This window comes from Triturus cristatus, chromosome 7 (assembly GCF_964204655.1).
Source record: "Triturus cristatus chromosome 7, aTriCri1.1, whole genome shotgun sequence".
In the NCBI taxonomy this organism is placed as follows: domain Eukaryota; kingdom Metazoa; phylum Chordata; class Amphibia; order Caudata; family Salamandridae; genus Triturus; species Triturus cristatus.
The window spans coordinates 1,571,431,372-1,571,445,258 of NC_140590.1; the positions used below are offsets into that span (position 1 = coordinate 1,571,431,372).

Consider the following 13,887-nt stretch of genomic DNA (forward strand, 5'->3'; position numbering starts at 1 on the left):
ACACAGCAGATTATCAGAGCCAGAATCTCTGAGCTGTACACCTCTCACCAGAACCAGTAAATGGCAAACTTTCCCTCTCTTTTTTCACACATACATGTTAACTTCAAATCACAGTGCTTCCCACATTTTTTCAAATGCAAACACACATTTCTATTGGTTGCAAATTTCAACCCTTTCCAAATGATCCCTACCCCCAACATGACTTCTGCCTGCTACCATTGCAACAGATCATGGAACACTGGTGTGAGCAGAGAGGTCAGAAGTTCAGCACACAATGTTTCTAATCCAAAGAGCAAGAGTGCTTGACTTTTCAAACCTAACAGCAAATCCAAAGTAATGATCTGTGGGAACACATTTTTCTGAACCAATACAAAACATGCTGTTAAAAATTTAAACATACAGCCTAGTTTTTAGTGTTGAATGGTCTGAAACAGCCAATTAGTTCATTTTATTAAAAGAAAAGTATGTAAGCCTCCATTTTACAACTATCTTTCTTTTCATATTGCCATTCTACTGAAAGACACCTTCTGAGTGCATCCAGATCTCCTTGAAAGATGTTCACAGTGTGAATTGTAGGTCATAGTTATGTCTTCTGGAGTGAAAAGTATGCAGAAAAAAGAGGTATTGTGAAAGACCTTGCTTTGCCAAATGTAGACATTAAATGGATTGGATAGAGAGGGTTAAAGTGGCACCAATTAATGCCTTTGTTGAAATCCTTTCTACATCTCCCACAGCCTAACCTTATAATGGTGCACTGTGGTGGAAATGACCTAGGCACTTTAACTGGGGTAGGTCTGGAAATGCTTGTTAAGGACACCTTTTTGCAATTGATGTCACTTTTTCCACAAACTACATTTGTATATTCTAATATATGCCAAAGGCAAAAGTGGAACTGGTCCAACCAATATTGTCCGCAGATTGAGAAAGCAAGAAAGCAAGTCAATAAGTCTGTTTCTGCTTTCCTCAGAGACTATGGTATGGGTTCTATATACCACATCAACTTGCGTTACAACATGCAAGGCATTTATAGAGGAGACGGTGTACATTTCACAGATGAAGGCAACAGAGTCTTCCTCTTGAACTTTAGACTCTGCATCGGTACTTACTTGTAGGTACAAAAAAACACTCAATGAACACAACGGCTCTTTTTAGAGCCAACCAACATCTAAACACGTAAATTTGATTTTTAATTCTATTTTTTTAATGAATTTATTGCCGCCGTGCGCGCACCGTGCGCGCACCGTGTGCGTACTCCACGATATGTATTAAAAATATTTTTTTTTGGGACCTATGGTGTTTTTCATGGTCCCCCTGAGAAGGCCTAGGGGGTCAGGAACTCTCTACCCTGCCCCCTTTTAACGTTCTCCACTTGTGTTTTTAACTCTCTTCTTCCTCTAAAACTCAAAATGGCGGCTAGGGGTGCGCGCACCGTGCACGCACGCCGCGATTTTTTGAAAAAAAATAAAATGTTTTTTTCACCCTTTGGGGTCCTTCAGGGACCCCCTGACAAAGGCTAGGGGGTCAGGAACTCTCTACCCTGCCCCCTTTACACGTTCTCCACCTTTCTTTTTCCCCGTCACACACACAACACACAAAATGGCGGCCGACACTTCCTGATTTCGACCGATTCGAATGTTGACTGACATGTAACCACCAATCAGAATTACGCTCCCGCACGGCACCGTGCGCGCACGGTGCGCGCACGGTGCGCGGTTATAGATATTTATGTACATTTAACTGCAATTTTCCTCAGGAACTACTGAACAGATTGACATCATATATGCAAAAGGCACATGCCTGACCTGAGGACTACCTCTTTGCCAAATTTCAAGTAATTCTGTTCAGCCGTTCGGGATGCACCTTCGACTAAAGGTCCTATGGGAAAATGCATGGGGAAAACACATTTTGGGACCCCCCTTTTTTCTCTGCCCCCGCTTGACGAATCACCCCGAGACTTCCAGGGTAGGAGCTGAGCGGAGCGCCCCATTAGTTTTGAAAATTTCGCGAGGTTTCGTCAACCGGTGCCAAAGTTATTCAAAATAGAATTTTGAGATTTCCTATGGAAACTCGGTCCTAACTATAACTATCTACTGGCGACCGCCAGTAGATAATATATATATATGTCACTACACACACTGTCCATACTGCCTATACTAGCAATCAGTAGATTGCCCATTTGAAAAAGAGCAACACCCCTGCACCACCATTAATCCCCAAAATGTCAGAGACCCACCAGCAAAACCGATCACACGAGCCAGGGAGGATATCGGGGAGCCAATGGCAGCAAGGAAAGATCTTAGAGCAGGGGTGGATGAAAGTATCGACCAGGAGCATCGCTTTGGCCATGACACCTACCATGTCAGAGAATCTGCTATTAATCAAAATCACATAAAACTTGCACCCACCCGAGGTAAGGGGGCACAAGATTTGCTCAATCTACCCCAGTTTGTACCCCATACACACTGATATTAACAGGAGTTTCACCTTTGCCGATAGATCATTATGAGGTTTGCTACAGTCTTATTAACCCACTGGTGCATTAAAAAAACAGGTTGCCAAGTGAAAATAATAGAAAACATCATAATGGCATGTAGGGTTAGATGGGTAGACCACACAGTACAATCGGTGGAGGGCGATTATGTGGTCCTAAATTTGAAAGATCCCAGATGCATGTACTTCTTGCTAATAGGCCTGAATGATGTGACTGGGGAGCCTGGCTCTATTAGGGTGAGTCCCCTAGGTTTCTTTTATCCTCCCAATATAGGTCCTACCCATCACCAATGCCAAGTCCATGATCAGACCAAACAGACTAACTTTCTCACCGTACAGCCCCTTGAGCAGATAGATCATTTTGAAGTTCTTTCTGGCTTGACAGATATAGATTGACAGTTGGCCTCGGCATGCCAGGAAAAAGAGCAGGCTGAAGTAGGCGGCGCAGTAAAACTAAGTAACGCCTCACTGGTAGCAAACCCTGAGGGGGCGGCCAATGTAGTGGCACTATCTACTCTCAACTACACCACTGACACAACTGTCAATGCTAAAATGGGGCACGCAGTTCATGGAAAGATGACTACTCCCTTCAGAATCCTGTCATGGAATATAGCAGGAGTATGTACAAAACTAGGGAACAGTGATTGGCTAAGCTTTGTGGGTTCTTGTGACTTAATCTGCCCCCAAGAAACTTTGTACCCAAATGATTTCTTATAAATGGGTACCACTCTTTTTGTTTCCCATCAGGAAGGGCCAAGGGTTGGATCGCAGTGATAGCAGTAAAACATGCATCTGTAAAAGTTAAACACAAATGTTCCTCTCCCTGGTATCAATTGCTATCAATCTCATTACTGGCCAAGGTTGATCTGCTATTGGTGAATCTATATTACAACATTTTTGATAAGGGTAATTGTCAAGTAATAGAGGATTTATATGACAAAATTAGTACTCTCTGTAAATACAGCACCCATCGAGTTTGTACGCTGGAAGATAATGATGGCCAGTCCGCGGCCCATTTTAGCCATTCATGTTTGGGGGAAGATCGTAATGGAATTCTGTCCGTGAATGATTAAATTTTTTGAATTATTATCTCAGTAATCCTTTTAAACAGTGCCCAACCTTTTTTGGAGGTGGTTGGGAAAGCTCAATTGATTCTATGTTACTGTCTAAGAACTACACTGCCCTGGTTCAGGATTTTTAAATTATACCAAATTGTTCGAGTGATCACAACCCGCTTATAACTACCCTTATCATAAACTAACAGATGAACACAATGGAAGAACCGATGATTCAGTACAATCCCAGTAAAGGCATTAGTTTGAAATGGGACCAGATAGACTCTCAAAGACTTGAGCAAGAAATCATCTCAGGTACTCGTAATCTTATAGACAGGTGCTTGAAGCTAGACTCTACACCGATTGAAATAGTGCAGAACTTTGAGGCGCTTTGCACCAAAATCTCCCTGAGGCTGGTAAAGAAGATCTCTCAAAAGCATGCTCCATCAGTGCGCTGGTTTAATAATGAATACACCAAAGCGCACAAGGAGATAAAAGGGGCCCTAGCTACAACTCCCGTGATAGAGCATGAGTAAAACTCCTAAGGGGCAAATATAAAATGGTGATTAGACAGCGGAAATGGGAACTGAGGAAGGAGGTGTGGGAGGACTTGGAAAGTGCAGGATCCCTTAAAGACTCAAAAAAATCTGGGGAAATGATAAACCGCCCAATGTTCACGAAAGATGTGAGACAGATGGACTAGCTGATTCTAGGCAAAACCTGGGAGGCTGACTTCACCTGCATCTTTAATCCCTCACATAGGTTGGTCGATACGGTAGTACAGGACACACCCCATGACCCAAATCAAGCTTTACAGCAAAGGTCCTCAAACTCAGTCCAAGAAGTAGAGGTGGCTATTGCATAGTGCATTCGTTTGAAAGCCCTGGGCCCAGATGAGGTGTCCCTTGACCTTTTTAAGTGAAATCTCAATTTGTGGGCATCATTATTAACTAATATCTTTAAAGCAGCCATTATTGGTCCAATACCTGGGCCTTGGAAAGAGGCGATAGTAGTCACATTTTTAAAAAGGGAAACAGGACTGACCCCGTCTGTTAAAGACCTATATCATTGATTGAAGTAACAGTAACAGTCTAGGGCAGGGTCCTCCTAGCACGTCTAGATGAATGGGCATATGCAAAGGAGGTCCTGTCCAACATACAATACAGCTTTTTAAGGGGCATGGGTACGACCGAACAATGTCTCAACCTGTCCCTGATTATCAGTAAGCACATGAAGTCCATGAAGAACTTTAAACATCAGGCCTTCATGGACTTATCCAGTGCCTTTGATACTGTTAAACGGGACAAACTGTAGACCATGATGGAAGACATGTGTGTTTTGAAAAAGCGTTAATAGTCCTCCCACAGAGGCTTCACACAAACACATCGGTTGCCGTAAGATATGACAGCAAGGGCGAAAAACACAACCTGTCAGCTTTACTGGAGGGGTTAGTCAAGGCTGCATCTTCGCCTCATTTTTATTTCTTATTTATACTATTTGGCTTGAGTCCTTCTTACTAAAAAGGGAACTTGAAATTCCGAGAATTGACAGGGAATTTGCACCTCTGCTCTCATATGTAGACGACACAGTTTTAATGGTGAGGACAGCTATGGATCTTCAGAAATCCCTCGATGCCTTCACAGAATTTATATAGAGATCAATTGGTTTTCTTGGGTGATACAATTGCTGTGATTGCTGTATTCAATACGAGGGTAATGATGTCTTACAAAATCCAAAATATTCTTTTATTTTATGTCACTTGTGTATGTCATGTATATAGTGTACCGTTTACTTCACCAGTCACCATATGTCACTTTCTCACAATAGTCACTTTTCTATTGTCACAATTTACTTGTGTCTGTCACAGCCATTAATATTCAATACTTTTTTGAAAATATGAGAGTAAATCCACTCTGCTTTTGAATAGTTTTCTTTTCTTGGTTTGTTCTTACCTAAATTGTTTTCCATTTATTGTAAATAAGGAATTGTGAAACATCATTACCCTTGTATTGAATACAGCAATCACAGCAATTGTATCACCCAACAGAACCAATTGTTCTCTATATTACCAATACCCAGGTTCTGATTGACACCGGGTCGCCCTATTATCCTTAATGTTCACACAATTTATGACATATCTTGATTTAAAAGTTAATACTAATAAATCATACATCATGGTATGTGGTCCTCGTACCACAAAAACCAAAATGTTTGTCATGCAGTGAAAGGTGATAGAAAAAGTTAGACATTTTTCTTACTTAGGTAATCTATTCTACACTCAGTTGAAATGGGATCCCCTCCTGACCGTCAGAGCGTAGCAGACAATCAGGGTCACGGATGCACTCTTTCGGTTTGCATCTAAGTTGAGGTAAAAACAAGTAAAAGAATTACCAACTCTCTATAGAGCTAAATGCCTCCCTTTTACAGGGGTATGGGGTATAATAGATGTCATCAGCTTCAAGTAGTAGAAAACGATTTGATTAAAAGACTTCTGGTGTTAGCAAAGAGTACCTCTATAACATTCTGCCATGCAGAATTGGGCCTAGATATCATAGAGTACTGTATTGGTCTTGCCCTGTTGTGCCTATGGGTTAAGATTTGGCAATCGGAGGACTTAGAGTTCTCAAGATACATCATTATGGATTGCCTTACTGCTCATATTGCTGATAACATCCTCTGGCTCTACTTTTCGAAAGACAGGTTTTATGAGCTAGGACTAGGTCACTATTTGGAAAACCCCCATAGCATTCCCCAAATGCTAAAGATATTATTAAACAGGCTTTCTTTCAATATGGGCAACTTCCCCCATGCCACTATGGCCATCTCACAGTTTTATTTAACCTTTACCATGTGTGAAGACTAGATTTTATCTCACTAGGTTTCAGGCAGACACTGCATACTTTTTGGTAGCGTTCCCCCGTGCCTAACAAAAATGAATGTGTCCTCATGTAATGCAACTGGTGCTATGTAAATCGCTCTGATACCCGATTCGGGTCAAGTTCGCGCTATATAAAACTCTGAAAAAAAAGTAGGATGGTCTGATAAGCTCACGCCCCATGCCCCGTGACAACTTATCTAAGCAAAGCACGTTGCACTTTGTACTATTCTCTGCACTTTAAAAGTCAGTGAGAGTCAGATTTTTTGGTACCATTATTGAATAAGCTTCGACCATGCACATTCAGCGACGACTTTAGCTATCTACAGTCTTTGGCTTCTACTGATACCTCTGTCGTAGTAGCAAACCTTTTTCGGGGCGCAGCTGTGATCAGAAAGCGATATGAGTAAAATCAATTCTAGTTTTTTTGTAGGAATGCCTTCCTGCCTTTTTTAATGATGATGTCCCACGTGCTATGTAGGGGCAGAGTGAGTGATAAGGACTGGTTTAGCTGTTTTGATATCTAATCATGGCTTTGAGGTCTTTTATTGGTTCAGTTGTATTTTTGTATTCATTTATTCATTTTATTTACCTTATTGACCCTCCAGACTCAGGCTAGGCTGGAAATAGAATAGCAACCTGGCTGACTGGGTGGACCCTATATTGGCTTTTATTTTGAGGTTCCTGTCACCTAGGTGTTGATCGCAATATTAGCGTATCATCCAACATCATAAATAAGATGCACCTCATAGATTATTCTGTTTTAACTGGTATGGAATGTTATTATGTTTGATGTTTTTTAACTGGTATGGAAGGTCATTATATTTAACGATGTCTCTTTAATGCATTGCAAACATTATTATGTGCGCTTTTATGGCTCATCAAACCCAAATAAAGCTTATTTGGCCTGATCTGACATGATCAGTGACCTCACTGGTGTCATTACTGATGACATCACTGAAGACATCATCCAGTGAGTGCGTGTCATAAAGGTTTCTCAGACTTAAAGGTATGTACTAAGCTGCTGCATCAGTTAAATTACTATTCTATCTGCACTACTAATGAGACTCTATTTGTAACCTATGCCATTTGATCTATAATCCAATTTTTAAAGTGAGTGCACTATTTATTACTAAGCTAACCTCAACACTGACACTGGTTCCTTGCTGATACATGCGTGTGGTAGTGCTTTGCAACAGTCTAAGCAATTCATTGAGACTTCACTACACAGAGATGGCTGAGTATAGTTCTGTTTTATGACATACTAATCAGTTTCTTTAGACCTCTCTGCTTTGTGGTCAATAACTGTAGAGGTAGATGAAATAAATGCATCTGTATGCTAAGACCTTTTTCTAGGGTGATGGCTCAGTATAGTAGACATTTACAATAGTTTCACCTCTCTCCTCACAACGTTATCCATGGTAAAGAATCATTTTAGTAGAGGTTTGTCACTAGAATATCCCTGTAACCTTTGTTTTTCTCAGTAAAGTTCTAAGGTTTTTAAATTCTATTTCCTAACTATAACATCTCTGTAACCTTTGTTATGGGTAAGTGAGTGGATGTATGGGTCTCTGAGGGGATGTGTTAGTTACTGTATGGGTTCGTGAGTGGCTGTCTTAGTGGCTATATGGGTGCGTGAGTGGGTGTGAGAGTGGCTGTATGGGTCTGTGAGTAGCAATGTGACTGGCTATTTGTTTGTGTGGGTAGGTGTGTGACTGGCTGTATGGGTCTGTGAGTGACTGTGTGACTGGCTATATGGGTATATGAGTGTATTGGTGGGTGTGTGAGTGGCTCTATGGGTCTGTGAGTGGGTATGTGACTGGCTATATGGGTCTATGAGTGGCTGTATGAGTTTGTGAATAGGTGTGTGAGTGGTTGTATGGGTCTCTGGTGGCTATATGAGTGGCAGCATGGGTCATTGAGTTAGTGTGTGAGTGGTTGTATGGGTCGGTGAGTGGCTGTATTGGCCTGTGAGTGGGTGTGTGAGTGGCTGTATGGGTCTGCGAGTGGGTGACTGAGTGGCTGTATAGGTCTGTGAGTAGGCGTGTGAGTGGCTGTATGGGTCAGTGAGAGGGTATGTGAGTAGCTGTATGGGTCAGTGATGCATGATTGGCTGTGTCATGGTGAGTGGGTATGTGAGTAGCTGTATGAATCTGTGAGTGCATTTGTGAATGGCTGTATGGATGTGTGACTGGGTAGACGAGTAGCTGTAAAGGATTGTGAGTGGCTGCATGGCTGGCTATATGGGTAGGTGAGTGGCTGTAGGGGTATCTGAATGTTTGTGTGAGAGGCTGTATGGGTGTGGGAGTGAGTATGTGAGTGGCTGTGTGGGTCATGGCTGATGGTGTATAAGTGGCGGTGTGGGTATGTGAGTGAGTATATTTGTTTTTTAAATTGGGGAAAAATCCATGAATCCATCGCACATTCACAGGAGAGTGGCACTGAGTGCAGCAGTGGACCTGATGCAGTGGATCTGGAAAAAACATTTTGGGGCAATTTATTGCCCATCAGGGATCCTTCACAAACCACTATATTGCACCCATGGGGTCAGGGTACCTCTTCCCTGACCCATTTTATCAGTTTACACTTCCATTTTGAGCCCTGGGACCATGCTCTGATATCTAAAATGGTGGTCAATCAAGGCATTGGTGTTGGCAGGTGGATCCACGGATCCTCCGTGGTGCACCAGCGATGGATTCCCGTTCCTAGATATATACATTTCTTTCTCTTGTAAAAACTCCAAAACTGCTGAAGGGATTTACACCAAATTACAAAAAGAGATCTTTCTGGACCTAGATCTATCTTTCTGCCAAATTTGGTGTAATTCTGTTCAGGGGTTCAGGCTGCAGTTGTGTCTAAAATCCCTATAGGGGATTACATGGGTAAAACATATATGGGACCACCGTTTTTCCTGGCCCCCAGTTGATGAATCACCCAGAAATTTTCCAGATAGCAGCTGAAGTGAGAATAGTGCACTACTTTTGAAAATTTTGTGAAGATTCATCAAACAGCGCCAAAATTATTAGCAAAACAAAAACGCTTCATCAATAGAAACTAGGACCTCACTGTAACCACCTACTGGTGCGCCAGTAGGCAGTATGAACATCTGGGATGAATCTTACCCTCTTAGATCTACTTTTAGACACAGCTATAGTAATCACGGCTCCAGGAGATTGATCCTGTAGAGAATTGTGAATTCGTTTTTCAGTCATGTTTTTAAATCAGAGGGCTGTTTACTGGCGATCCAGTGAAGGGATCAAAGGGGCAATATGATAGTCCTAGACAATTTGAGCTTCAGGAGATTCTACATCAGTGTGGATGCAATGGCCAGGCTGGCTGGACTTCTGTTAGAGAGGCAAAGGATTCACAGCCCTTTGGTGTCTTTGATCAATAGCAGCAGAAAATAGATTTTTGCATTCATATCTGAACATGCATTAGACAAGCAAAAATTTGAGGAGCATGCCCGATGCACTTTTGAACTTTTAGGCAAAACATGGTGATGATGGCGACAAGCAAAACATAGGTGGGTATATTTAGAATAATTTTGTTCTTACTTTATATGGTGTCTAGTGAATGCTATACATAAATACCCTGATGAAGGAGTGCAAACAACTCTGAAATGCATTGGTTGAAAATTACATTTGCATGAACTACTATAAGTGCTGTCGTAAAGATTTTGTAAAGAGGATTCTGTGAAAAAGAGAAGAAATAATATGAAATAAATAAATAATTGGTATGAGAGAAAAGGCGAGTCCTCCTTAACTTTATATATTTTAGATGAATCTTGCTGTTGACTAAAGAGAAGATAAGTGAAGGAAGTTTTCCATGCACTTCAGCACCAGTCCTATCAGTGTTGTTAAATCATCAGGCTGGTAAAGTGGTGCATTGTGGTTCACAGTGTCAAAGACTGCAGATAGACCCAGCAGAAGTATTGCTCCGGAATGGCCACGGCTATCATCATTACTCCGAGCAGTTCCATGCTAATTTCTGTGAGGTTTTAGTTTATTTTAATTGTTGCAAAAAGATCTTTGGATATGAGTTAAGTTTGAAACCTCAACCCTTCAGTTTCATAATCCAAAAAATGGGTATTGCAATATGAATTGTACGGACATTCTCATGAGGCTCCAGCTATTTTTGAGGCCAAGGTAAGGTGCTGTTTTTTATAAGTCTTGATTGTGTACTTGTTTATGTGCTGAATTGACAGTACCAACTAATTCCTCAGGAAGCCTAGGTGTGTGGAAGCAGGACCCAGACATATAGATCAAATGCAGTGAAACATTTGAGAAACGTTTCAACATACATTGAAGATTTCAGTCTTCCATTCAGGAACAGAAAATTGTTTTTCCAACCACGGCTAGGCAGTATGCCATTTAGGCCCTAAATCGTGCCTGTTTGTGGATGATAGAGCAGCTTTCCTGAGTACGAATGGCAATGAAGAAGGGTACTAGTTTTATGAAACTCAAAATGCAGACTACAGCTCTTCATAATCACAGATGATGTGTGCATGAATATGGAAAACAGAATGGAAGAGGCATGTGACTCCTTCATATGTCCTCCAATGCAGACAGTCTATTGCTAAAGGAAATCCTGGTATTTCCTCATGTTAAGTTCAGATCTTCAAACCCTTAAAAGACAACCCTTTTTCAATCAAATATGGAGTTTGAGGCCCCCCATAAGGATGCAGTGGTTCATGGTCCTTAAGTCACCTCACAGCCAACTGACATTTGCAAACTGCCCTCTGTAATGCACGACCAGCACCCCTCACTAGGCATTAAGAGATGTGACTCTGTTCAACTCTGGTGATTAAATTCGCAATTTGTTTGTTTCATTAAGGGATTTGCCACTACAATGGTCAGCAGTGCTTAGTAACCATGAAAAGCATGTTTTTTATTATTAGTGGAGATCTTGAAATTGCACAAACTTGTAAGTCTGTGTTTGGACCTTTTAGTAGAGAATTAACCCATGTATGTCCTTACATACCAAAATTCTGGATCAAGAACACCTCAATGTTAGTTCCTTTTGCCTTGTGCTCATAAAGAGAACTATTGATGCTTATCATCAAAAGGTGTTCACTCCTATCTACCCATCATATATACTGAGGCTACAACACATGTACAGTGAAGTGAGGACACCTCCCAGGTTCACTAAATATCTGTAGATTTGCTCTTGATGATGAAGTGAGCAAGAAAACTCTCATGCATAACCTGCATTAAAAAGGTCTCAAAACAGCTTTCGCTGCTGAAGCAAACCTGCTGTCAGCAAGAGAAGAGGAGACACTTAGAGATGAAACAGTCTTCAACAATTACTCTACAATTCTGAAACATAAAGACTATTAAGTGATGGAGCACTAATCAGATGGGACAAATGAACTGTGGTAAATCTATTAATGTCCAACAAATTAAGGCAGTACCTTCTAGAAACAACATCTTCTGAAATATCTTGATTAACGCATTAGAGTTAATTTATGGTAACGGATACTGTTTACAAGATTGATTGAAGGAACCAGTCCATTCCCAAACAAATAAAACATTAACTAAGTCTTCTTCGAGACATACAGCCATCTTGCAGGATTGTGTTCCCAAAATTCTAACCTTTGGTTAAAGTGAATTTACTTTACATTTATAGGGCCTGCTCATATTCAACCTTGACTATCTGTAGACCTTTGCCAGCAAACAAGAGTCTAAACACATGCTCTGAGAACTCTGTTCCACGAATCGCATGCTTTGACTATAAAAAAGGACATCAGGATACAGGATATTGTAATATAATTTACTCCATGCCATCAAAGTTAAGTTATCTGAACAAGAAGCAGCTAGAATTCCATAGTCAGATATTAAATTGTAATCTGGTGAATTGTAATATAATTAAAATATAGCTATAGACTTGAAATAAACAAAAAAAATCACTCACCCATTATTATTCAGTGACAAAGATCTCTTGTTCTAAGGTGATTTAAATAATTCGATGAAATATAGGAGCACTGATCAAAAGTTCCACAATAATTTGTGAGGAAAATCTGACGGGTTTTGCGAAGACGTGCTGGATCCTCAAAGTACAAACTAACATTAAAGTTTTATTTCACAAGTTGCAAAATAAGTATGGTATGTACAGCTACATGACACTTGTTTTGTCAGACAGGTTGTGGCACATTTTTGCTTTTAAAATAGACACTGTGAAATACTTGTCAGAAAGGTTGTGGCACATTTTTGCTTTCAAAACAAACACTGTGAAATCTCTTTCACAAAATACTACAGTAAGAGCAGCTGGGGCTTGTTGTGCGAATGTCGTGCCTGCTATGCCAATCACACCCAGTCACAAAGATCTGAGTCTAATCCATCGTTGTTTTGCTCACCACACCACCCAAGTTTGGACTCAGCCATATGCTTTTGCTTGTGGGAAGTGGGAAGGGTATGCCCAGACCCGGGCCCATCGCTCACTGAGACACTGGATTCAAGCTAGCCTGGCTGATGAGAGGTGATGCCCCGAAACCGGATGCTTATTTCCGGTCCAGGGAGGATCTGGCTTGGCAATTCGGTCTGTACAATTCCCATGAGGAGCAGGGTTGAGACTCATTTGCATATGGCTGGGTCCAAACTGGGGTGGCATGGTGAGCAAAATAACAAACCCAGGTGTTTGTGATTGGGGTTGAATGCTTTCATTGTTCAGCATTCTGTCCATTAATTTTTCCTTTTGCTAATGCCAATCTGGCATACTTCAAACAGACTGAATAAATAAGGAACACAGAATAGGGAGGCACACCCTTTAATTAGAGAAGCTGACCTGACATGATCTGGGAAGGGGCTAATGAAAAAAGCATTGGCAAATACAATAGGTCTGGTGTTTCCCACCAGCCTTTTGGCGATTCTTGTTTTGTTTTGTCATGGCTTTTGCAAAACTTTATTGTTTGGAAAGCTGCCATTTGTCAATCTAAAAAAAAAAGTTTCCTCAAAGCAAAAATGTTTTTGGTCTCAAAAAAGCATACATTAGCATAGAACTCCCCGGCACTGAAGGGAACTACTTTGTGTGTGGATTGCTCCTTGGGAAAGGGCAGCATGCCATAACTCATAGTGAAGTCAGCATATGGCTGAAATGGGGTGACATGTTGCCCCTTGATGCGTGCTTGAGTGGGTAGGATTAAAATATGACTGACAGGACCACCGACAAATGGAGGAAGTATGGCGAAAACCACTATGACTAATTTAGTCATACACATCATTTTCGTAAAATCAAAATGTCTTGGCTAACACAGACCTAAAAAAGCCACTTGTCGTGCCAGTGGCTGCCAAACTCTTGCCTTTGAGAAAGAAAAAAATTAAGAAAGCACGAAAGAACGAAAGAAGGCAAGAAAGAACAAAGGAAAGATGGCAAGTAAGATGGAAAAAGGAAAGGAAGATGGCAAAAAAAAAAGAAGACAAGAAATAAGTTAGGCAAGAAAGAAAGAAAGGACAGCATGAAAGAAGAAAAGAG

At 41.0% G+C, this 13,887-nt stretch overlaps 1 pseudogene across 1 annotated transcript in view; it reads right to left on the reverse strand.

Annotated features, from left to right (window-relative positions):
- The window catches only part of LOC146812413 (solute carrier family 2, facilitated glucose transporter member 10 pseudogene), a 77,262-nt pseudogene extending 64,795 nt beyond the window's left edge, over window positions 1–12,467 (reverse strand). The window contains exon 1 of the transcript XR_014966851.1: window positions 12,331–12,467. The product of XR_014966851.1 is annotated as a solute carrier family 2, facilitated glucose transporter member 10 pseudogene (transcript). The remainder of the gene's footprint in view (window positions 1–12,330) is intronic.
- Window positions 12,468–13,887: the final 1,420 nt, after the last annotated feature.